This window comes from Phyllobates terribilis, unplaced genomic scaffold (genome assembly GCF_046119375.1).
Source record: "Phyllobates terribilis strain yellow unplaced genomic scaffold, ASM4611937v1 Scaffold_2350__1_contigs__length_138666, whole genome shotgun sequence".
Lineage (NCBI taxonomy): Eukaryota > Metazoa > Chordata > Amphibia > Anura > Dendrobatidae > Phyllobates > Phyllobates terribilis.
The window spans coordinates 39,278-66,745 of record NW_027365108.1 but is presented as its reverse complement, the minus strand read 5'-3'; the positions used below and the strand labels follow the sequence as shown (position 1 = coordinate 66,745).

The window sequence follows — 27,468 nt, the reverse complement described above, 5'->3', positions numbered from 1 at the left end:
TTACCTATAAAGACTCCAATGTTACTTCCATGTATGGTTTCGGAGGCATAGCCTGCATCTTCCAGAGCTCTGTATGTGCATTCAAGCAATAGCTTGTGTTGTGGGTCCATATTTTCAGTCTCTGATTTAGTCATACCAAATACTTTGTTGTCAAATTCATCAATCCTTAATAAATAAAAAAGGGATTTTTTAGCTTTTTTATATTTCCAAAAATCTTCTTTATAGCTTAGATATACATCATGATACAGTACATGATTCCAATATCATCAAGAAAAATGCAAAACCCCTAAAATGTATTAGTTGTGAGTAGTGTTGAGCGATACCTTCCGATATCGGGAAATATCGGATCGGATTGGATCGGACCGATACCGAAAAAGTATCGGATATCGCCGATTCCGATACCGGAAACCAATGCAAGTCAATGGGACATAAATATCGGAATTAAAATAAACCCTTTCTTTCCTTGTAGGTTATTTCTACATGAAGGAAAACAACTAAGAATAATGTAGAATGTATTGGGGGAGGTGGGGGAGACAATAAAGGCATAGAGGTTTAGCCCAGTCAAATGGAATAGCAGGAATTAATATTTTTTTATTATGTTCTGAGTTACGGAAATATTAACTATGTTAAGTATTTTTATATTTTGTCAGATATTTATGTTTCACTACTTCCATGCTCTTCACCTTCTTTTTTACTTCTCCCACACTTTCTCCTTCATCATCCTCAGCATCTTTTTCATCCACTTCTTCTTCACCTTCTTCTTCTTCACCTTCTTCGTATTATTCTTTTTTTTACATTCTTCATATTCTACTTCTTCATCTTCTTCATATTCTTCTTCTTCATCATATTCTTATTTGTGACAGGCATTCCTGTAGTTGTTATCTATAAAAGGTTGGACATTACACCTTTCGTTCTGCCCGTCACAAAAGATTTACAACAGGATTTGTCCGCGTTCAGTTTGGCCTGCAGCAGCAGGTCTTTTCCAGGGGCACCACGAGGAGGAACGGACTCACCCCCATACACTGCTTAGTCATCTTCTGCTTATAATTTAGATATTATCTTTTGCTCTGATTTTTAGTCTTATGCTTAATGTTCTTCCGCTTTTTGTTCTGCAGCTTCTTGTATTTCTGCTTCTTGGTTTTCTGTCTCTTGTTTTTCTGTATCTTGGTGCTTGTCTTCTCTTCTTTGTCTTCTTGGTCAACTTCTTCAGGGTCATCTTCTTGGTCTTCTTCGGGGTGGTCTTCAGGGTCGTCGTCTTCGGGGGTCCTCGTCTTCGGGGTCCTCGTCTTCTTCGGGTTGGTCTTCTGGGTCCTCGTCTTCGGGGTCCTCGTCTTCTTCGGGGTGGTCTTCAGGGTCCTCGTCTTCTTCGGGGTGGTCTTCAGGGTCCTCGTCTTCTTCGGGGTGGTCTTCAGGGTCCTCGTCTTCAGGGTCATTGTCTTCGGGGTCCTCGTCTTCTTAGGGTTGGTCTTCAGGGTCCTCGTCTTCAGGGTCCTCGTCAGGGAGATCCAGAGTGATTACCAAGAACCATTTCAAAAAGCTTGAACTTGGAAATGTAGCAGAAGGTACAAGAAAGCTGAGGAACTACCGAGGACCAGCTGACGGTACTGGAACCCGGATGGATAGCAGAAGGTACAAGAGCCAATGGAACTACCGAGGACCAGCTGATGTTACTGGAACTCGGTTACTAAGCAGGAGGTACCTGTGCCAGAAAGCACTACCAAGGACCAGCAGACGTTGGTGGAACTTGGATACCGAGAAGGAGGCACCTAATCCAAAGGCACTGCCGAGAACCAGCTGACGGTACTGGAACCCGGATGGGTAGCAGAAGGTACAAGAGCCAATGGAACTACCGAGGACCAGCTGATGTTACTGGAACCCGGATGGGTAGCAGAAGGTACAAGAGCCAATGGAACTACCGAGGACCAGCTGATGTTACTGGAACTCGGTTACTAAGCAGGAGGTACCTGTGCCAGAAAGCACTACCAAGGACCAGCAGACGTTGGTGGAACTTGGATACCGAGAAGGAGGCACCTAATCCAAAGGCACTGCCGAGAACCAGCTGACGGTACTGGAACCCGGATGGGTAGCAGAAGGTACCCATGTAAAAAAAAAGTTCAAGGCCGCGAGCCGGCCGCAGTTACCAAAACCCACAGTCCTACAGAGGGTGCTTGTCCTATTGGCACTATGGAACCAGCCTTCATTGCCAGATCCCGCAGCCCACATAGGAGTCACCTAAACTGCAGGCACCATAGAGTCGGCTAACCCGACCGCAACACGACAGGACAACGCATTGGAGGCAAAGTGACGTTGACACTACCCGGAAACAGCTGGCGTGCTGGAACCAGGCTGGGCAGGAGGGAGTACCCGTGCCAAAGACACTGCCGAGAACCAGCTGACGGTACTGGAACCCGGATGGGTAGCAGAAGGTACAAGAGCCAATGGAACTGCCGAGAACCAGCTGGCGGTGCTGGAGCCCAGGGTAAATACTAAAAACAGAAGAGCCAGAGGTGTATTTGGAGGAGGTTTTAAATCCGTACTACAGTGGATGTGGACAAAGCAGGAGAATTTGCCGGACACACAGCTGGGGATCAGCTGACGTTACTGAATCCCAATAACACTGGAGCAAGCGTTGACTGTGCAGACGGCACTTCTGAGCAGCAACTAGCGGTATTGGAGCCCAGGGTAAATACTAAAAACGGAGGAGCCAGAGGTGTAATTGGAGCAAGTTTTAAATAAGTAGCACAGTGAATATGGACAGAGCAGGAGAAATTGCCGTGAACACAGCAGGGGAACAGCTGACGTTACCGAACCCCAATAACACCGCAGCAAGTGTTGACTGTGCAGACGGCACTTCCGAGCGCCAACTGGCGGTGCTGGAGCCCAGGGATAAGAATGAAAACAGAGGAGCCAGAGGTGTAATTCGAGCAACTTTAAAATGTGTAGTACAGTGGATGTGGACAAAGCAGGAGAAATTGCCGTCCGCACAGCAGGAGAACAGCTGACGTTACTGAACCCCAATAACACGGCAGCAAGTGTTGACTGTGCAGACAGCACTTCCGAGCGCCAACTGGCGGTGTTGGAGCCCAGGGTAAATACTAAAAACGGAGGAGCCAGAGGTGTAATTGGAGCAAGTTTTAAATAAGTAGCACAGTGAATATGGACAGAGCAGGAGAAATTGCCGTGAACACAGCAGGGGAACAGCTGACGTTACTGAACCCCAATAACATGGTAGCAAGTGTTGACTGTGCAGACGGCACTTCCGAGCGCCAACTGGCGGTGCTGGAGCCCAGGGATAAGAATGAAAACAGAGGAGCCAGAGGTGTAATTCGAGCAACTTTAAAATGTGTAGTACAGTGGATGTGGACAAAGCAGGAGAAATTGCCGTCCGCACAGCAGGAGAACAGCTGACGTTACTGAACCCCAATAACACGGCAGCAAGTGTTGACTGTGCAGACGGCACTTCCGAGCGCCAACTGGCGGTGCTGGAGCCCAGGGATAAGAATGAAAACAGAGGAGCCAGAGGTGTAATTCGAGCAACTTTAAAATGTGTAGTACAGTGGATTTGGACAAAGCAGGAGAAATTGCCGTCCGCACAGCAGGAGAACAGCTGACGTTACTGAACCCCAATAACACGGCAGCAAGTGTTGACTGTGCAGACGGCACTTCCGTGCGCCAACTGGCGGTGTTGGAGCTCAGGGATAATACTGAAAACAGAGGAGCCAGAGGTGTAATTGGAGCAACTTTAAAATCTGTAGTAGTGAGAATGTGGACAGAGCAGGAGAAATTGCCGTCCGCACAGCAGGGGAACAGCTGACGTTACTGAACCCCAATAACATGGTAGCAAGTGTTGACTGTGCAGACAGCACTTCCGAGCGCCAACTGGCGGTGCTGGAGCCCAGGGATAAGAATGAAAACAGAGGAGCCAGAGGAGTAATTGGAGCAACTTTAAAATGTGTAGTACAGTGGATGTGGACAAATCAGGAGAAATTGCCGTCCGCACAGCAGGAGAACAGCTGACGTTACTGAACCCCAATAACACGGCAGCAAGTGTTGACTGTGCAGACGGCACTTCCGAGCGCCAACTGGCGGTGCTGGAGCCCAGGGATAAGAATGAAAACAGAGGAGCCAGAGGTGTAATTGGAGCAACTTTAAAATCTGTAGTAGTGAGAATGTGGACAGAGCAGGAGAAATTGCCGTCCGCACAGCAGGGGAACAGCTGACGTTACTGAACCCCAATAACATGGTAGCAAGTGTTGACTGTGCAGACAGCACTTCCGAGCGCCAACTGGCGGTGCTGGAGCCCAGGGATAAGAATGAAAACAGAGGAGCCAGAGGTGTAATTGGAGCAACTTTAAAATCTGTAGTAGTGAGAATGTGGACAGAGCAGGAGAAATTGCCGTCCGCACAGCAGGGGAACAGCTGACGTTACTGAACCCCAATAACACGGCAGCAAGTGTTGACTGTGCAGACAGCACTTCCGAGCGCCAACTGGCGGTGTTGGAGCCCAGGGTAAATACTAAAAACGGAGGAGCCAGAGGTGTAATTGGAGCAAGTTTTAAATAAGTAGCACAGTGAATATGGACAGAGCAGGAGAAATTGCCGTGAACACAGCAGGGGAACAGCTGACGTTACTGAACCCCAATAACATGGTAGCAAGTGTTGACTGTGCAGACGGCACTTCCGAGCGCCAACTGGCGGTGCTGGAGCCCAGGGATAAGAATGAAAACAGAGGAGCCAGAGGTGTAATTCGAGCAACTTTAAAATGTGTAGTACAGTGGATGTGGACAAAGCAGGAGAAATTGCCGTCCGCACAGCAGGAGAACAGCTGACGTTACTGAACCCCAATAACACGGCAGCAAGTGTTGACTGTGCAGACGGCACTTCCGAGCGCCAACTGGCGGTGCTGGAGCCCAGGGATAAGAATGAAAACAGAGGAGCCAGAGGTGTAATTCGAGCAACTTTAAAATGTGTAGTACAGTGGATGTGGACAAATCAGGAGAAATTGCCGTCCGCACAGCAGGAGAACAGCTGACGTTACTGAACCCCAATAACACGGCAGCAAGTGTTGACTGTGCAGACGGCACTTCCGAGCGCCAACTGGCGGTGTTGGAGCTCAGGGATTACAGTTCAGGTGGTAGAAACATGAACAGAACAGGAGACCTGGATACTGTTGCCAACCAATTATTTATTCTGGAAGAGGACTGGCAAATTCATGAGAGATCCAGGCCTTGTTCATTTTGAGAAAAGTAAGCCGGTCAACGTTATCGGAGGATAGTCGCATGCGACGGTCTGTTAGTACACCACCTGCGGCACTAAAGACGCGTTCCGATAATACACTAGCAGCAGGGCAAGCTAGCACCTCCAGTGCATACTGACTAAGCTCTGGCCATGTATCCAGCTTACAGACCCAAAACTTGAAGGGAGAAGAGCCGTCTGGGAGTACACTAAGAGGGCAAGACATGTAGTCTGTCACCATCTGACGGAAACGTTGCCTCCTGCTGACTGGAGCTGTCTGTGATGGTGTAGACATTTGTGGCGGCGGGGACACAAAACTTTGCCACATTTCGGCCATACTGGTCTTGCCTTGTGCTGAGGCGCTGCTTCTGCTCCCTCTTTGTGCAGAGCTTCCTCCACTGCCTCGACGCACTGAGCTGCTTTGTAAAGCACTAGCAGCACTGCTCTCGGTTGGAATGGAGAACATGATGGAATGCACCAGTGCGTCTTGGTACTCCCGCATTTTACGCTCCCGGTTCAATGGTGTTATGAGGCTTTGTAAGTTGTCCCGGTAGCGAGGATCTAGGAGGGTGGACACCCAATAATCAGCCGTGTTGAGAATGTGGGCGATGCGGCGGTCGTTTCTGAGGCACTGCAGCATGAAATCAACCATGTGCTGCAGACTGCCAACTGGCCAAGAAACGCTGTCCCCTGCTTGAGGCGTGATCTCTGCCTGCTCTGCATCACCCCACCCTCGCTCTAGATACTGACTACTAGAGCATTGTGTACCTCCCTCCTCTGGACAGATGTCTTCCTCATCCATTGACTCCTCCTCATCCTCCTCACAAAGTGTCCCCTGCCTAGGCCTTTGTGAGGAACCACGTTGCGCAGACTGTAGAGAAGCAGATGGCATTTGTGACTCCTCATCCTCCACCTCTTCCAAAACCTCGTCCCTTAGTGCTTGCAGTGTTTTTTCAAGCAGGCAGATAAGGGGGATAGTCATGCTGACTAGTGCATCATCTGCACTCGCCATCCGCGTGGAATAATCGAAGGCACGCAAAACGTGGCAAATGTCCTTCATAGAGGCCCACTCAGTGGTGGTGAAGTGTGAACGGCGCGCACTGCGACTTGTTTGCGCCTGCTGCAGCTGGTACTCCATTACTGCTGCCTGCTGCTCACACAACCTCTCCAACATATGTAACGTTGAATTCCACCTGGTGGGTAGGTCACATATGATGCGATGTTCCGGAAGACATAATCGGCGCTGCAGAGCTGCAATGCGTGATCTTGCATTGCTGGAACGCCGCAAGTGAGCGCACTCTATGCGGACCTTGTGAAGCAGTGCATCAAGATCCGGATAGTCCCTCAAAAAACTCTGCACGACCAAGTTGAGCACATGTGCCAGACATGGGATGTGAGTGAGGTTGCCTAGGCCCAGAGCTGCCACCAGATTTCGGCCATTGTCACACACTACCATGCCTGGCTGGAGATTCGCTGGCACAAACCACACGTCACTCTGCTGCTTGATGGCATTCCAGAGCTCCTGCGCTGTGTGGCTTCGATTCCCCAAAGAAATTAATTTTAATACGGCCTGTTGACGTTTGGCCACGGCTGTGCTCATATCGGTCATCATAACAGGTAACCGTTCACGGGTCGATGTGGAGGTAGACCGTGACGGCTCCTGCAGCGCTGATTCAGAGGAACTGGAGTATGAGGAGGAGTCAATGTGTACAGACTGGATTCCTGCAATCCTTGGAGTTGGCAGAACACGTACAGCGCCACTCTCAAGATCTGTACCCGGCTCCACAACATTTACCCAATGGGCAGTGAGGGAAAGGTATCGTCCCTGTCCATGCTTACTGGTCCACGCATCAGTGGTCAGGTGGACCTTGCTACTGACGGCGTTTTGTAGCGCATGTTTAATTTTTCCCTCCACATGATGTTGCAGGGCAGGGACGGCTTGCCTGCTGAAATAAAAGCGGCTGGGCACGTTGTATTGTGGGACTGCCAATGCCATAAAGTTACGGAATGTGTCAGTCTCCACCAGCCTGAATGATAGCATTTCAAGGGCCAGTAGTTTAGCAATGCCAGCATTCAGAGCCTGTGCTCGGGGGTGGTTTGCCGAGTATGGGCGCCTTTTCTCCCATGCCTGTGCTAACGATGGCTGTAGACTGGCCTGGGAGTGTGAGGATGACTGGGAAAGTGGTGCTGTGGGTGGAATTACACTGTGTCTCTGTACAACAGTGCCAGAGATTCTTCCATGGCGATCCTGTGAGGAAGCCGAACCAGCTGTGTGTGAGCTGGAGGAAGAGGCTACAACACGAGCTGAAGAGGTGGTAGGTGGCGCTGTAGGTTGGCCTAGGTCTTCAGTGTGTTTGTGTAACTCCACCACGTGCTTGGTCCGCACATGTTTCCACATATTTGTGGTATTGAGGTTGCTGACACTTTTCCCTCTTTTCACCTTCTGATTACACAGCTTGCATTTGACAAAGCAAATGTCATCTGCAACTGTGTCAAAAAAGGACCAGGCACTGCAAGTCTTGGGAGCGCCCGCTTTGGATTTTGGAAGAGCCATGCTCCTAATGGGTGCCGAAGTGGAGGCTACAGGCAACCAAGTCTGCCCCCTCCCTCTCCCTCCTTTTTGGGCCGTTCGGGGAATCTCTTCCTCAGAGCTGCTCCCACCACCTTCCTGTCCCTCACGCCATGATGGGTCAAGGACCTCATCATCTACACCACCCTCTTCAAACAACTGCTTCTCCTGGGTAGTCTCGACAGCACAGTACGCACCAGAAAGTGGCACCTGAGTCTCATCATCAGATGCGTACTGAGGTGTGCTGCTGACCATAGGCACTGGCCCACCCGCCTCTTCAGATTCAGAGAGACAAAACGGTTGCGCATCACTGCATACTACCTCTTCTTCAAATTCTCGAATTCTGCTTGGCTGGCCCCCTCTTTCCAAGCCAAGAGATTCAGAGAACAGAAGTAGAGATGGCTCCTGTCCAGGGCTCTCTGACTGCCTGGGCAATTTGGCAGGTGGTGAAGAGACAGATGGGTGCTCTTCAGTGCTCAGGACCTGAGAGGATCTGGAACTAATTGAAGTCGATGCGTTAGCTGCCATCCATCCGACAACGGCTTCAATTTGGTCCTCGCGCAGCAGTGGGGTACGGCTAGCTCCTACAAAGCTGCGCATAAAGGACTGTTCCCTGGTAAAACTGGGGGATGCTGAGTCACTGGTGCCCGCAGCAGGCACAGAATCCCCACGTCCTCTCCCTGCAGGCACAGAATCCTCACGTCCTCTCCCTGCAGAAACTCCACGCCCACGCCCACGACCACGACCACATGCCTTACTCCCTGCCTTCTTCATCTTGGTAGACTGATAAAGATAGGCAGAAAAGTACTAAGGGCTTAGTGTGCTTATTCCTGAACAGCTGCTAACAGGTATAAGAAACACTAATTTTATAAAGTGTGGACTAGACTTTAATATGAGCTAATGTGGCCTACACAACTGTAAAGTGGAGTGTTTGGTGAACTTTATTTAGGTTTTTTTTGTCACAAAAAGACACTGGATGTGCCTAAAGATGTAATAACGATAGTATCACAAACTTTTTGTAGCTATTACAATGTAGGAAGGTAACCTACAATGCAATAGATGAGGCTGCAAAAAATAGGCTAATACTAATCTGGCTGGGGCTGCAGGGCCCAATGCTGCAGAAAGGCTCCTCTATCTACTCCTATATAGTGTGTTTGGAATCAATTTAGCTGAATATGGATGGAACCACCACACTAATAGGAGATATCAGGAAAAATTATGAATTGGCAATAAAGGACAATGTATGAGGCAGTGACACACACTGAGTGCACTACAACCAGACGGGGTTGAAGCACACACTACAGGGTGAGCTGCACTCACACACCAGACCTTGCAGACAGCGGTGAACAGTACAGATGCAGAGCACTGTGCACTAGTGCTGCAAGACGGAAAAAAAATTCTCTATCTACTCCTATATAGTGTGTTTGGAACCAATTTAGCTGAATACAGATGGAACCACCACACTAATAGGAGATATCAGGAAAAATTATGAATTGGCAATAAAGGACAATGTATGAGGCAGTGACACACACTGAGTGCACTACAACCAGACGGGGTTGAAGCACACACTACAGGGTGAGCTGCACTCACACACCAGACCTTGCAGACAGCGGTGAACAGTACAGATGCAGAGCACTGTGCACTAGTGCTGCAAGACGGAAAAAAATTTCTCTATCTACTCCTATATAGTGTGTTTGGAACCAATTTAGCTGAATACAGATGGAACCACCACACTAATAGGAGATATCAGGAAAAATTATGAATTGGCAATAAAGGACAATGTATGAGGCAGTGACACACACTGAGTGCACTACAACCAGACGGGGTTGAAGCACACACTACAGGGTGAGCTGCACTCACACACCAGACCTTGCAGACAGCGGTGAACAGTACAGATGCAGAGCACTGTGCACTAGTGCTGCAAGACGGAAAAAAATTTCTCTATCTACTCCTATATAGTGTGTTTGGAACCAATTTAGCTGAATACAGATGGAACCACCACACTAATAGGAGATATCAGGAAAAATTATGAATTGGCAAAAAAGGACAATGTATGAGGCAGTGACACACACTGAGTGCACTACAACCAGACTTGGCTGAAGCACACACTACAGGGTGAGCTGCACTCACACACACAGACCTTGCAGATAGCGGTGAACAGCACAGGGAACTGTGCACTAGCACTGCAAGGCACAGTGATTTAGAAAGTAGCTTGGGTAAAGCAGTATAGAGCAAATAGGTAGCTAAAACTGTCCCTCAGAACAACAGCGTCCTATCCCTAACTGAATTCACAGCAGAGTGAGCTCAAAATGGCGGCGGTGGCTTTTATAGTGCATCATGACATCATTTCAGCAGCCAATCACAGCCATGCCATTAGTTAAGATGCCTACATGCCTAACAGGATGTGCCCACACTTCTTAGGATCCTCATTGGCTGAATAAAATGAAAATGTCTCATTGCATTATGGGAACTTCCGATTCCGGTATACGATATTGCAATAGTATCGGAATTAAGTATCGGAATTCCGATACCGCGAATATCGGCCGATACCCGATATTTCAGTATCGGAATGCTCAACACTAGTTGTGAGTAGTTTTTTCGAATTTAATAAATTGCCCTATGATATTACAAACTTTTTAGCAAGAAAGCCTCTCTTCTTAGGAATAGATCCTTATGTTCAATTTGGGATTATCCTCACATTTGAAGTGTATTTGAAATTTTTTTTTCATAATGTATTGTGAGGCAGTGAGAGAGATCATATGCGAGGGACGATATGTGTCTCCTAGGATGTGCATATATGCTTATTGAACCTTCTGGAGTGCATTGCAATCACTGACACAGCTGTGGTAGCAATGCAGAATAAAAGTAAAGTTTGAACTTGGTCAAGCTATTTGGCTAAGTTGGATTTAAGAAAACCCGGCATGGGCTTTTATTTTGGGAGTGAACTACAGGTGGCAGTGGGGCAGTTCATTCCCTCTAGCTGGGTCTTACAAGTGGCTCATGGCCACAGATTCCATTTAAAAACCTGCAGCAAAGGTCTGGGCGTGTCAGTATTTGGTTTGCAAGCTGCAGAGCAGGAGGCTCTGTACTATAGAGGCCTGTGTGAAGTGAACACAGAGCCCCAGGAAGGCAAAGCTTCTGACACACCTCGGCGTGATACGGCGGTGCAATCGCCCACAGCAACGGTGTTTTGTTTGTACGGACTATTGTGGACAACCCGGCTGTGATCCAGAGGATAAAGCTGCCTTCATTGTGTGAGTTTTTTGGATAAGAAAAACTTTAAGTTGGACATTCTTGGGTCACTACCTGTTAAATCGCAATGTGTGAACACCGCCGCACTACAGTATTCACTATTTAGCAATTTCTTGGCAAACCTATTTGATTTCACAAATTAAAGTTGTGCTATTGTTGGTTGTTACCATAAAAAAATCCTGTTTTTCTGTTTGAGAGTTTTGATAAATGAGACCCAGGATCTTGGGTTGCCAAGATATAATTTTTTTCAGGTATGTAAAATTAAGTAAGGCCATACAAAAAAAGTGAGTGGGAGATAATGGTGTAATGGAATTTTTGGAGAAACAGAGAAATATGAGAGGTATTATGTCTAAATTGTATAAGGAAATTTCGAGTAAAAAAAGATGGTGATATTCTTAGGGATATTCGAATGAAATGAGAAAGAGAAGGTGGTGATGTAACAAAAAATCTATGGGATAAAGTCTTTCCTCAACTACATGACGTAGACTAATGCAAATATTTATTTTATATAGAGCTTTTGCACTCCATATAGAATAGTAACATTTCATAGAATATATGTTCAACATGTAAAGAGACATTGGGAAAAACATTACATATGTTATTGGATTGCTGTAATGTGAGTATGAATTTGATATTAATGATGTTGGGGTATTTATATTGATATAAGGCAGCATGGTGGCTCAGTGGTTAGCACTGCAGCTTTGCAGCGCTGGGGTCCTGGATTCAAATCTCACCAAGGACAACATCTGCAAGGAGTTTGTAGGTTCTCCCCGGGTTTGCGTGGGTTTCCTCCGGATTCTCCGGTTTCATCCCACACACTAAAGACATACTGATAGGGAATCTGGATTGCGAGCCCCAATGGGGGCAGTGCAGATAGTGTCTGTAAAGCACTGTGGAATTAATGGCGCTATATAAATTAATAAAATAAATGTTTTTTTTATGGATTTATAGTTATATATTTTAATACTAATAAAGATGAAGAAAAAAAACAAACTATTTTTATGGATGTAATGGAGAAAAAAAGTCTGCATTTTTCCCCTATTTACCAATCAACATAATCTTTTCACTGTATTGTATGTGTTTTTACAATTACAGGGATACCAAATATGTTTGCTATTTACTGATTTGTGACATTTATTTAAAAAAATGTATTAAAAAGTATGATTATTGTAATTTGTTTTTCATTATTTTACAAGTAATGAAGAAGTATTGTAGAAAATCTTACTCTATTACAGGTATTTAGAGTACTGGTATATACAGTAGAGATTTATCTTTACCAGTACAGTGTGCCTGTAAAGACGGAGAATACAATTTAGATCTTTAGACAGAAAAAAAAAATATTCACATCTAAATCACTGGCCTAATATGAAAAGGAGTTGAATTCTGAGACCGACCACACGTAAAGATAATATTGAACTATATATGAAAGCATCTACTAAAACAGTGAGAGACACAGGGGCCTTTCCCCCAATGTCCTGATTTGAAGAAGAAGAATGTACACAGGGAGAAAGTGGTATAATCACAATAGCATCTTAGAAACCTGATGTATGACTGGATCTCCTTCCCCATGGCCCCTGTGTAGTTGAACCAACTACACATGTGATATGTCTGTCCCTGCTTATTTTCACATTTTCAAATTGTCACATAATGTTTAATAAATTTGGCACAAGTTCAGATATTAAAATTCTATCTAGAAATATTACTCCACTTTTTACATAACTCCCACCCATATACTGGAGTGAGTTTGCAACTTTTGTGTACCATTTTAAAAAAGTTCCAAATCATAAATATGGCATAAAAAGGGGAAATGACGAGGACCTGCCTCTTCTTAAGCGCTATTATAAAATAACAGAGTTGGCGCAAAATTCATTAAAGATGCTGAAAAAATTCCTCCCAGTGTACTTACCCGTTTACAAAAGCTGCTCGACTGGTGTATATTTTGCCTGGTTTGGCTTGATCCGTATCATACCATTTTTTCAGGTCAAATCTTTCTTCTGGTATCTCTGTTGTACAATTTTTCCCATTAGAAATAACTTTCCAAAAATTTTCAATTCCTTCTCCTGATAAATGAGCATTTTTAATATTATAGAAGAGAGTTGTATCAAAATAATTTTATCACACAATAGTTGATAATTATAAGACAAAAAAAACTAAAAGAAAGAAGAAACATTGTTTGCTTTTTTATTATTTTTCCTATTATAAATTTTAATGTATGTTTAGAATATATTTATATTTCTTAAAATAAGAAATAATAAAAGTTAACCAATAATTTGTATGTACCACAAAATGATTTGTATAAAAATTTTTTATAACTTATCCTGCCAAAAAATCTCACATACTACTGTGTTTGATAGAATCATTTTATAGCATGGAAAGATCATGGACCTATAGGTATAGATTACAAAGTATAGACACTCCTAGTCCAGGCAACAAATGGCAAACAATCTTGCTTACAGTGAGATTGCCTTAGCAAAAAGTACCACAGACAAGTAGGACAAATAATAAAGTGTCACAGTGCAAAAAGAAGTGCAAAAAAGTGTCACCCATTTGGTCCATAGAGGGTTACCATATAAGAAAGATTCTTCTTAATTCTCTGGAGCAGATGTTAGATGACCTTTGCAGGTGATTGCGCCCTGACAAGGGCAGCACCCAATTATGGACCTCAAACCATGTTTCACATAAAAAATTCATCCCGACGCGTTTCTTTTCTCGGTATAGAGATGTCACCAGGGGAGTGTACTTGCTAGGGGGATCTGAGCAATGAAACTCATGAGGTCCATATCTCTCTCTATTTCATGGAGCAGTAAGTGCTTCAGTGCTTGAAAGTGCTTAGTATCAAAAAATAGAAAAAGCGAATCCCACAGTGGTGGGCATTCATATGTGGGGAACAGAGTGCTGTCCTCTCCTTACAAAAGATGGGGAGAGACACTGAGAGTGGTGTATACACTTCATATAGGGGACACTGGGACTGGTGTATATATATCACACAAGAGAAACTGCGACTCATGTATATATATCACATAGGAGACACTTGGACTGCTGTGTGTGTATATGTGTCTATATCTCTCTCTCTCTATGTATAGAGAGAAAGATATATATCTATATATATATATCACATAGGATACACTAGTGATGGTGTATATTATTATTGTTCATTTATATAGCACCATTGATTTCATGATGCTGTACATGAGGAGGGGTTTCATACAAAATACAGATATCAAATACAGTAAACAAACTACTGACAATTATAGACTAGTACAGAGGGGAGAGGAGCTCTGCCCTCGTGGGCTTACATTCTACAGGATGATTGAGAAGGAGACAGTAGGTTGGGGGGGGCTTGCAGCAGTTCCGGTGTTGGTGAGGTGACAGCTTCTGTAGTGGTGAGGATCACATTGGATAGACTGGGACTGGTGTATATACTTCACATAGGAGACACTTAGACTGCTGCGTGTATATACAGTGGGGGGAATAAGTATTTGATCCACTGCTGTTTTTGTAAGTTTGCCCACTGACAAAGACATGAACAGTCTATAATTTTAAGGGTAGGTCAGTTTTAACATTGAGAGATAGAATATCCCCCCCAAAAAATCAAGAAAATCACATTGTATAAATTAGATCCTTTTTTTGCATTTTGCAGTGAGAAATAAGTATTTGATCCCTGTGGCAAACAACACTTAATACTTGGTAGCAAAACCCTTGTTGGCAAGCACAGCAGTCAGACGTTTTTTGTAGTTGATGATGAGGGTTGCACACATGTCAGGAGGAATTTTGGTCCATTTGTCTTTGCAGATCATCTCTAAATCATTAAGATTTTGAGGCTCTCCCTTGGCAACTTGGAGCCTCAACTCCCTCCATAAGTTTTCTATGGGATTAAGGTCTGGAGACTGGTTAGGCCACTCCATAACCTTACTGTGCTTCTTTTTGAGCCACTCCTTTGTTGTGTTGGCTGTATGTTTTGGGTCATTGTCTTGCTGGAAGACCCAGCCACGACCCATCTTCAATGCTTTTACTGAGGGAAGGAGGTTGCTGGCCAAAATCTTGCGATGCATGACCCCATCCATCTTCCCTTCAGTACGGTGCAGTCATCATATCCCCTTTGCAGAAAAGCACCCCCAAAGTATAATGTTTCCCCCACCATGCTTCACGGTTGGGACGATGTTCTTAGAGTTGTTCTAATCCTTCTTCTTCCTTCAAACATGGAGAGTTGAGTTAGTGCCACATAGCTCAATTTTTGTCTCATCTGACCACAGCACCTTCTCCTAATAACTCACAGAATCATCCAGGTGTTCATTGACAAACTTCAGATGGGCCTGCACATGTGCCTTCTTGAGCAGGGGGACCTTGCGGGCACTGCAGGATTTTAAACTTTTAAGGTGTAATGTGTTACCAATGGTTTTCTTGGTGACTGTGGTCCCAGCTGCCTGGAGATCATTAATAAGTTTCCCCTCGTGTAGTTTTAGGCTGATCTCTCACCTTTCTCATGATCAAGGATACCCCACGAGGTGAGATTTTGCATGGTAACCCAGATCGATGTCGACTGACAGTCATTTTGTATTTCTTTCATTTTCTTACTATTGCACTAACAGTTGTCTCCTTCTAAGCCAGCATCTTTCTTATGGTTTTGTAGCCCATTCCAGCTTTGTGCAGATCTATGATCTTGTCCCTGACTTCCTTAGAAAGCTCTTTGGTCTTGCCCATGTTGTAGAGGTTAGACTGATTAATTGAGTCTGTGGACTGGAGTCTTTTATACAGGTGACTATGTAAGACTGCTGTCTTTAATGCAGGTAACGAGTTGATTAGGAACATCTAACTGGTCTGTAGAAGCCAGAACTCATAATGGTTTGTTGGGGATCAAATACTTATTTGTCAATGCAAAATGCAAAAAAAAATATCTAATTTATACAATGTGATTTTCTTGATTTTTTTTGGATATTCTATCTCTCGATGTTAAAATTAACCTACCCTTAAAATTACAGACTGTTCATGTCTTTGTCAGTGGGCAAACTTACAAAAACAGCAAAAGATCAGATACTCATTTCCCCCACTGTATATAGATATATATATATATATATATATATATATATATATATATATATATATATATACACTGCTCAAAAAATAAAGGGAACACTCAAATAACACATCCTAGATCTGAATGAATGAAATATTCTCATTGAATACTTTGTTCTGTACAAAGTTGAATGTGCTGACAACAAAATCACACAAAAATCATCAATGGAAATCAAATGTATTAACCAATGGAGGCCTGGATTTGGAGTCACCCCCAAAATTAAATTGGAAAAACACACTACAGGCTGATCCAACTTTGATGTAATGTACTTAAAACAAGTCAAAATGAGGCTCAGTATTGTGTGTGGCCTCCACTTGCCTGTATGACCTCCCTACAACGCCTGGGCATGCTCCTGATGAGGTTGCGGATGGTCTCCTGTGGGATCTCCCAGACCTGGACTAAAGCATCTGCCAACTCCTGGACAGTTTGTGGTGCAACGTGACATTGGTGGATGGAGGGAGACATGATGTCCCAGATGTGCTCAATCGGATTCAGGTCTGGGGAACGGGCGGGCCAGTCCATAGCTTCAATGCCTTCATCTTGCAGGAGCTGCTGACACCCTCCAGCCACATGAGGTCTGGCATTGTCCTGCATTAGGAGGAACCCAGGGCCAACTGCACCAGCATATGGTCTCACAAGGGGTCTGAGGACCTCATCTCGGTACCTAATGGCAGTCAGGCTGTTATGTTCTGCTACCAAAGCTAAGGAAAGAGAGGAGATCTGTCCCTACTATAGGACTCAGCTGAATCCCTACGATGTAACAGGGAACCTGATCCTGCGATCAGACCTGCTAAAGTCCTAATCTAGTCTGTACGGAGACCTATAGATGTGGGGAGGGAATCCCTACAAGTACTAAGGACTGGGAGGAATATGGGACACCTCCTAACAGAAATAGTAGCAGACAGACGAACAAACAAAATAGATAGAACATAGAGGTCCGTAGACCAAGCAAACTAACAGAGCTAGATACAGAGCACAGGCTAGCTAGAAAGTAGATATACAATGAAGTCCAGCAAAGCCAGAAGGGCGGAGCAGGATTAAATAGGCCAACAAGGTCATGTGACCAGCAAAGGAAAAAAAACCTAACAGCAAGGTTCTAACAGTACCCCCCCTTCTAAGAGGATCCTCCGGATCCCCTAGGACCAGGCTTATCAGGAAATCTCCTGTGAAACGCTCTGATAAGTCTGGACGCGGAAACATCATCCGACCTCACCCAAGAGTTATCCTCGGGTCCGAAACCTTTCCAGGCCACAAGATACTGCAAACTACCTCTATACCGTCTAGAGTCAAGGATGCGAGAAATTTCATATTCCCCGTCCTCCACCACCGGAGGAACAGAGGCAGAGGCGTCACCATCCGACACAACAGCTTTTTTTAACAGAGAGACATGAAAGACCGGATTAATTCTCCAGGAGGTAGGAACCTCCAACCTAACAGCAGATTGATTGACAAACTGAAGCACCTTAAAGGGCCCTACAAACTTGGGACCCAATTTCTTAGAAGGAATCCTCAACCGCAGATTCCTAGAGGACAACCAAACCATGTCACCAACAGCGAACAAAACTTCCTGTCGTTTCCTATCAAAGTAGTCTTTAGATTTTCTGTTGGCCTCCTGAAGATTACCACGCACATCCGTCCAAACTCTTTCCAAATCACCGGAAAAATTCTCCTCCTCAGGCACGGCAGATCCCAACTTGGAGAACGACCCAAACGACGGATGTCTCCCAGAACAACAAAAAAAAGGCGAACAACCAGCAGAAGAAGATGTATGATTGTTCAGAGCAAATTCGGCAAGTGGCAGAAACTCAGACCACCCCTCTTGATTGTCTGCCACAAAACAACGCAAGAACTGCTCAACATCCTGGTTTTTCCTTTCTGTCTGGCCATTAGATTCAGGATGATATCCGGACGAAAACGACAAATGAATTCCCAACCTGTCACAAAAGGCACGCCAAAAACGAGCCACGAACTGAGGACCCCTATCAGAAACAATGTCAGTAGGAACGCCATGAAGTCTGACAATTTCCTTGACAAAGGCCTTAGCGAGAGTTTTAGCGCAGGGCAGTTTGACGAAGGGAACCAAGTGACACATCTTGCTAAAACGGTCCACGACCACCCAGATGACAGTAAAACCCTCAGAGGGGGGAAGGTCAGTTATAAAGTCCATAGCCAAATGTGTCCAAGGAGCACTGGGGACCTCCAAAGGACAAAGTAACCCCGCAGCAGGAGTATGTGAGGACTTAGATCTAGCACATATAGTACATTGGCGCACCCACTTAATGACTTCCTTCTGCCATCCAGGCCACCAAAAACTGCGACCCACCAGTCTCTTGGTCTCAGAGATTCCGGGATGACCTGCCAACCGAGATTCGTGACACTCAACAAACAAATCTCTCCTAAAGGTCCCAGGCACAAACAACCTCCCATGAGGAGTGTTAGATGGGGCATTCTCCTGAGCTTTAAGAATCTCATCTTCCAAAACGGAGTCTAAAGCAGCTATCACAACACCTTCTTGTAAAATGTTTTCCTCTTTCTCAGCACCGACTATGGGAGAAAAACTGCGAGACAAGGCATCCGCCTTAACATTCTTAGTACCAGGGATGTAAGTAACGGAGAAATTAAACCGCGAGAAAAACAGTGCCCACCTAGCCTGACGGGCATTCAGGCGCTTGGCAGCATCAAGATATATCAGATTTTTATGATCCGTAAGAACCTGAACGGGAAATTCCGCACCTTCCAAGAAGTGGCGCCAGTGTTCAAATGCGAGTTTAATAGCCAATAATTCCCGATTACCAATATCGTAATTCAATTCAGTCTCCGAAAATTTTTTTGAAAAAAAGGCACAGGGATGTAATCCATCCCCGTTATCCTGAGACAATACTGCGCCAACCCCCACAGAGGAAGCATCAACCTCAACCAAAAACGGCCTAGTAACATCAGGCTGCATAAGGATGGGAGCAGAGGTGAACCTCTCCTTGAGATACACAAAAGCTTCAATGGCCTCAGAAGACCACTGAACCGCATCAGCATCTTTCCTGGTGAGATCAGTCAGAGGTTTGACAATACTAGAAAAATTTTTTATGAATTTTCTATAGTAATTGGCGAAACCCAAAAACCTCTGTATCGATTTCAAACCAATAGGCCTAGGCCATTCCTGCACAGCCTGAACCTTAACCGGATCCATCTCAAAACCTTTGCTGGAGATAATGTAGCCCAAAAAACTAATTCTCTGTACAGCGAACTCACATTTCTCCAGCTTAGCAAAAAGCGAATTGTCCATTAATAACTGTAATACCTCACGCACGCTCCGCCAATGAGACTCCAGATCTGGCGAATAAATCAAAATGTCATCCAAATACACAACCACATTTTTACCGATCAAAGGTCTAAGGATGTCATTAATCAGATTCTGAAAAAATGCAGGAGCATTAGTAAGACCAAAAGGCATAACCAGATTCTCAAAATGACCCACAGGAGTGTTAAAAGCAGTCTTCCATTCATCACCCTCCTTCATGCGCAACAGATTGTATGCCCCCTTAAGGTCAATTTTAGAGAACCACTTGGCCCCCAATAACTGGTTAAACAGATCAGGAATCAATGGCAGTGGGTAAGGATTGCGTACCGTAATTTTGTTAATCTCACGAAAATCCAGACAAGGACGTAAACCGCCGTCCTTTTTTTTTACAAAAAAAAATCCAACCGCCACAGGAGACTTAGAGGGCCTAATGTGACCGGCGGCCAAACTTGTCTGTATGTATTCCTCCAAAGCCTTCCTCTCAGGAATAGTAAGTTAAATAAACGACTTTTAGGAAGAATCGCTCCAGGGACAAATTCAATAGAACAATCATAGTCTCTATGGGGAGGCAAAACCTGCGATTCCTTCTCAGAAAAAACTCTCCAAAAATCCTGAATAGGAACAGGCAATTCTCCCCTATCCAAAGCTGCAATACGCCCGTTACAACACTTGTCATAACATTTATGGCTCCAGGATTTAATTTCACTGGTAGACCAATCCAGTACAGGATTGTGAAATTTTAACCAGGGCAAACCCAATATTACTGGAGAAGGCAAGTTATTCAACACTACCAAATCCAATTTCTCATGGTGAACACCATTAATAGTGAGAGGAAATTCACTGACCTTGAGAGTAATATTCTTCAAAGGGGAGCCATCCACAGAAACCACAGCAATGGGGGATGATAAAGGTTCAGGTTTTAAATTGAGTTTTTCCACAAATCCCCCATCAATTACATTCAGTGTAGACCCGCAATCAACAAACACCCGAAATTCCATTAATTTTTCCTGAGCAATCGTGGAAGCAGCTAAAAATATACCCTTGGAATTTAAACAGGCAATACGGGCGTGACTGACCATTTTTTTTTCTTTCTTCATACGAAGCTCACAGCCTTTAATCAAATGACCAGATTTTCCGCAATAGAAACACAAGCCTTCCGAAAAACGACGGTCTTTTTCTTGAGAGCGAGGTGCCACCGATCCAATCTCCATCGGTTCACCACTGTTAGTACACACATTATCATAACCAGAAACTGACATAGCAGAGGATTTGCTCTCATTAACCCTAGCACGCAGTCTTCTATCCACCCGTATAGCTAATTGCATAGCCTGTTGCAAATCCTCAGGTGTAGGATAAGCAATTAGCAGGTCTTTAACCCTTTCACTGAGCCCAGCAAGAAATAGACTTTTCAGAGCAGAATCGTTCCACCCTGTTTGAGTGGACCAACCACGAAAATGAGTACAATATTTTTCCACATTACCTGATCCTTGTTTTAAACGTCTCAACTCAGTCTCAGCTGATGCCACACGGTCAGGATCATCATATAATAATCCTAAAGCAGAAAAAAAACTATCCACTGATCTGAAGCATGTATCACTAGGTTGTAAGGAAAAGGCCCACTCCTGAGGCTCTTTGCGCAAAAGTGACATTATGAACCCTACGCGCTGGGATTCATCCCCAGAGGACTTGGGTCTCAAACGAAAATACAATAAGCAAGCATTTTTAAATGAAAAAAATTCTCGATGTTCACCAAAAAATAAATCCGGCAAACATACCTTAGGCTCCAAGAAATATGCTCCAGGACAGTTACTCACGTGCTGACGGAGCTCGGCCACTTCCAGAGAGAGTCCCTGCAGGTGTTTAGCCAAATCCTGAACCGACACCATGATGGAACAAAAAAAAAAAAAAAAATCTTTCCTTAGAGAATTTGCAGGCTGGACTTACTGTTATGTTCTGCTACCAAAGCTAAGGAAAGAGAGGAGATCTGTCCCTACTATAGGACTCAGCTGAATCCCTACGATGTAACAGGGAACCTGATCCTGCGATCAGACCTGCTAAAGTCCTAATCTAGTCTGTACGGAGACCTATAGATGTGGGGAGGGAATCCCTACAAGTACTAAGGACTGGGAGGAATATGGGACACCTCCTAACAGAAATAGTAGCAGACAGACGAACAAACAAAATAGATAGAACATAGAGGTCCGTAGACCAAGCAAACTAACAGAGCTAGATACAGAGCACAGGCTAGCTAGAAAGTAGATATACAATGAAGTCCAGCAAAGCCAGAAGGGCGGAGCAGGATTAAATAGGCCAACAAGGTCATGTGACCAGCAAAGGAAAAAAAACCTAACAGCAAGGTTCTAACACAGGCTACCTCTGGTGAGCACATGGAGGGCTGTGCGACCTTCCAAAGAAATGCCACCCTACACCATTACTGATCCATTGCCAAACTGGTCATACTGAAGGATGTTGCAGGCAGCAGATCACTCTCCACGGCGCCTCCAGACTCTGTCACGTCTGTCACATGTACTCAGTGTGAACCTGCTTTCATCTGTGAAGAGCATAGGGTGCCAGTGGTGACTTTGCCAATCCTGGTGTTTTGTGGCAAATGCCAAGCGTTCTGCACAGTGTTGGGCTGTGAGCACAACCCCCATCTGTGGACGTCGGGCCCTTATACCGTCCTCATGGAGTCGGTTTCTAACCGTTTGCACAGACACATGCACATTTGTGGCCTGCTGGAGGTCATTTTGCAGGGCTCTGGCAGTGCTCCTCCTGTTGCTCCTTGCACAAAGACGGAAGTAGCGGTCCTGCTGCTGGGTTGTTGCCCTCCTACGGCCCTCTCCACGTCTCCTGGTGTACTTGTCTGTCTCCTGGTAGCTCCTCCAGCCTCTGGACACTACGCTGACAGACACAGCAAACCTTCTTGCCACAGCTCACATTGATGTGCCATCCTGGATGAGCTGCACTACCTGAGCAACTTCTGTGGGTTGTAGAGTCTGTCTCATGCTACCACGAGTGTGAAAGCACAACCAACATTCAAAAGTCACCAAAACATCAGCCAGAAAGCATTGGTACTGAGATGTGGTCTGTGGTCCCCACCTGCTGAACCACTCCTTTATTGAGTGTGTCTTGATAATTGCCAATAATTTCCATCTATTGTCTATTCCATTTGCATTACAGCATGTGAAATTGATTGTCAATCAGTGTTGCTTCCTAAGTGGACAGTTTGATTTCACAGAAGTTTGATTTACCTGGAGTTATATTCTGTTGTTTAAGTGTTCCCTTTATTTTTTTTAGCAGTGTGTGTGTGTATATATACACTGGCAGAGCGCACTAACTCCACTCGCAAAGAACTTCCTGACGCTGGCATTCTTCATTGCATGCACTGCTGCGCTCACTTTAAGGATGAATTAAATGGCGGCTTGCAAAATGGGGCCGGGGCAGGAGGAAATGAAATTGCAGGCCATAAACAGCCCGTGAGTCAGTAGTTCCCCACCCCAGCAGTAAATTATCAATGATTTTTTGGGAATATCCCTTTAAATTGTAAACCATGGTTTATAATACTCACCTCCAGGGAAATTGCATCCTATGCCAAAAACTGCTATGTGATCTTCTGCCTCCTCCATCCTGATCCTTGAGTTCTAAAAAAAAAAAATAGATAGAAGCACGGGTCTTATGATGGAAAGCAATTACTATTTCTACCATTTTGCTGAACAGAATTTTTTCGTATCTAAGTTGATAAATGTTAGTGCAATGCATCGTTTCAAGAAATTCTTAGAAAAATAAGTTCTGCTTTTATGCTAACATTGTACACTTTTTTAGTTCCCACTGTCAAAAGGTATGTTTAATTTAAATTGTCCTTGCGTTGAAAGTATATTATTGGATATAATAATACTCACATACTAATGTGTATTTGTACCATACTTTAAGTGAATATCCACTTTTTATCACATTAACATTTCTAGGGCTTAATTTTTTTGCTAAGGTTTTTTTTTCTGATATTGAGTTTCAAGTCTTGTTCATGTAGATATAAGGTTAAAAAATTATTAAAGATTTGCTATTATTTTTTACATGTTATTTTTCTCTTAATTGCAAGTAAATTGGTGAGGATCTGGGTTGTTGAGATACTCACTGATTGCTGAAAAATCCCCCAAGAAGTGCACAGCTCAGGAGCGCACAACTTTTGGCACATACCGTATTTTTCAGACTATAAGATGCACTTTTTTCCTCCAAAATTTTGGAGAAAAGTGGTGGGTGCGTCTTATAGTCCGATATACATAAATACAGTGGTTGTTAGTGGTAGGCAGGGCTGGCGTCAGTACCCGGGCAAGTGCCGAGGCCCTGAATATCCTGCATGGGGCATTATATGGGGGGGAGTGACATCCTGCATGGGGCATTATAAGAGGGGGGGTGACATCCTGTATGGGGTATTATAAGGAGGGGTGACATCCTGCATGGGGCATTATAAGGGGGGGTAACATCCTGCATGGGACATTATAAGGGGGGGTGACATAATGCATGCGGCATAATAAGGGGGGTGACATCCTGCATGGGGCATTATAAGGGGGGAACGGCCTGAGTGGGACATTATAAGGGGGGGAACAGCCTGCATGAGGCATTATGTGGGGGGAGCAGCCTCCATTTGGAGCGTTTTATGGGGGCCAGTATCCTGTATGGATCATTTTATGGGGGCCAGTATTCTGTATGGAGCGATTCGCCGGTTTCTGAGCTATTGTGGAATTTACAATAGATATCGGTCATGTAATGTAAGTGAAATCTTCGGCATTGTACTATATATATATATTTCTCTGCGGTATCTGTGCATCATGAATCGTAGTATGTGTTAAAGGGGCCCACTGAGACTCTTTCGCCCAGGGCCCACAAAAACCTGGAGCTGGTCCTGGTGGTGGTGGGTGTGGGGGAAGCTATATCAGTGGTGAAGCGGGGCACAGGAGGAAGCAGCCGCCTGCTGCAGTCTATACTGTGTCTGCTACTAAAGAAAATGAATATTTAGTGCTCCCCACGCCCATGGGAGTGGGAAGCAGTGAATATTCATTTTCCTTAATAGTTGGCACACTGTGCCTGCAGTTGGGCTCCTGGTATGTATGGCACCATTCATCCCTGTATGTATGCCCCCCCTCATCCCTGTATGTATGGTCCCCCTCATCCTGGTATGCTTGGCACCCCCTGATCCCATCGCGCTGCACAGAAAAAAAATAAACAATTATATTCCCCTCCTCTCTCCTCCAGCGCTGTGTCCCGCTCTGTGCCAGAATAGTCACTGCTCTCCACGCCGGGACTGTGTTCGTGGGGAGCAGTGACCATTCATTCTCCCTAATAGCTCGCACACTGTAGCCGCAGTGCGGCTCCTGCTGCGCTTGGCTGTCAGCGTGCCTGCTATTAAAGACCATGAATATTCACTACTCCCATGGATGTGGTGAATATTCATGGTCTTTAATAGCGGGCACACTGACAGAGCACAGCAGGAGCCGCGCTGCGGCTACAGTGTGTGCGCTATTAGGGAGAATGAATAGTCACTGCTCCCCACGAACGCAGTCCCGGCATGGGGAGCAGTGACTATTCTAGCACAGAGTGGGACACAGTGTTGGAGGAGAGAGGAGGTGAGTATAATTGTTTATTTTTTATGTGCAGCGCAACGGGGATCAGGGGGTGCCAAGCATTCCAGGATGAGGGGGGCCATACATACAGGGATGAAGGGGGCCATACATACAGAGATGAGGGGGGCCATACATGCAGGGATGAGGCATGAGGGGGGTCAAACATAAGGGATGAAGGGTTCCATACATACCAGGATGAGGGAGGCCATACATACAGGGATGAAGGGTGCTATACATACCAGGAAGAGGAATGAAGGTGCCATACATACCAAGAAGAGGGACGAAGGTGCCATACATACCAGGATGGTTGTAAGGGGGGCATACATACCAGGATGAAGGGTGCCATACATACCAGGAAGAGGGATGAGGGGGGTCATGCATACCAGGAAGGGGGATTGGGGTGCCATGCATATCAGGATGGGAATGAGGGCCACGTATAACAGGAAGGAGGGGGCCATATATACAATGATGGGGGATAGTAACATAATTGGGGGACATTACCCATATAAGCAGACCCCCTCCCCCTTAACAGGGCATCATGACCACATTTTTTGCTTACATTTTTTTTTCTATTTTCCGCCTCTAAAACCTAGGTGCGTCTTATAGTCCGAAAAATACGGTACATAGTGTAGTATGGATGCAGTAGAAAGATTAGGCTGTCTAGTGTATCTGTAACCCGCTCTGTGTGTGCATTGAAGCACGAGCTGTGCGTTTCTGACTCCAAAGCTGATCACCTTTCTAGGCTTTTTTGAGCACTTGTTGTGGGTTTCATGACCCCGACCCCCACCAATCTACTTGCAATAAAGAAATCAACTTCATATAAATAAGAGCAAACGTTGAATTACTTTTTAAAGATAGAAAAAATTGTTTCAGCTGCCACTAGTGGGAGCTTATGAGCTTATTTTATACTGTGTCACCTCTGCTTTCAATATCAACATCCTATTGAAGAAAGTATGCCAGGGATTATTATGGCTATTCAACCCAGAAATGCATTTAAAAAAGATAGTGCCATTAATTCCACAGCACTTTACAGACATCATCATCACTGTCCCCATTGGGGCTCACAACCTAAATTCCCTATCAGTATGTCTTTGGAGTGTGGGAGTAAACCAGAGAACCCAGAGGAAACCCACGCAAACACGGGGAGAAGATCCTTGCAGATGTTGTGCTTGGTGGGATTTAAATCCAGGATCCCAGCGCTACAAGGCTGCAGTGCTAACCACTGAGCCACCACGCGGCCCTATATGTATATTTTAATTCTTTCCCATTTCCAGGTTCCCTAGTACTGTAATTTATAACATTGTTGTTATATTAGTGTGAAAACTACAATGCTAGAATTGCTGTTTATAAAAAAAAACAGAATATAAAGCAAGAAAATAATTAAGCATACTTCAAAATGGTATCAATGAAAATCTCAAATGATCTCTCAAATAACAAGTCCTCAAAGATTGAAAAGTCTCAAAATATGGCAACACAAAACCAAATGATATTTAAATGTAACTAGAAGTTCTTGGGCAAAAGAATTAAAGCTAAAAATATATATAAATGTGCTATTACCACAATCATACTAACCTGAAGTATAAAGTTATAATATCACTTATGCAAAGTGAACTCCTAAAAAATTGCACAATTGCCTTTCCATTCCTTCCTCCCCCCCAAAAAGAACGATAATAGTTTTCCAACACAAGCTTACTACAAAATAATATCATTAAAAAATACACCTTGTACTTGCTACAACAGAAAAATTGAACAGCTATGATTCATGGAACACATTAATTAAAAAAAAAATTGCTGTGTCCTTAAAGGTCAAAATAGTTGCCCCTGAAGGGGTATGGATGTAGCCAGTAATATTTGCAGTGATGGACCAAAAAGAGGAATCATGATCAAGGAATTGATGCACAAAGTGCACTAGAGAGCTGCCTTTACTATGCAAGAATTAATCTATATTTATATAGCATAAAAATATCTTTAGCATAGGAACAGATCTTTATTTCTAAAAAAAACAGATTCAAAGTGTCATGCAACTTACTATTATTAAAATTATAAAACAATAAAAAATAGATTATCTTAACTTCCAGTAACTAATGTTTTTGCTAGAACTAGTTAAAAAGGTCATGTTTAACGTCAGTACACTTTTATTATTATGCGCATGTAAATTTCCAAATCAAATTATCGGTGTTATGGTACAACCTTTGTAAGAGAGACTTCAACAGCAAAAAAAACAGTACTCGGAATACTTACGTGCCTGGGATATTCAGTGAGTGAAAGTAAAACTAATGGGATTCACTAATTTTGTACTTGCAATCCACCAGCCCATCCTTATTTTTGATAACTTGGGTTTTCTTACAAAAAGTACTGGCTGTGATAAAACATTTCAAAGTGCTGAGAGATAGATTTATATGACTTAATCTAGAAATGGAAAATG

General features: G+C 44.4%; 1 long non-coding RNA gene across 1 annotated transcript; it reads right to left on the bottom strand.

Moving 5' to 3' along the window:
- Positions 1 to 3: 3 nt before the first annotated feature.
- Positions 4 to 27,468, bottom strand: LOC141246225 (uncharacterized). The gene is made up of 4 exons (XR_012309837.1): positions 27,285 to 27,468; positions 22,994 to 23,066; positions 12,963 to 13,116; positions 4 to 165 (listed from the first exon to the last, which is right to left on the bottom strand). It is a non-coding gene; the product is annotated as an uncharacterized lncRNA (long non-coding RNA).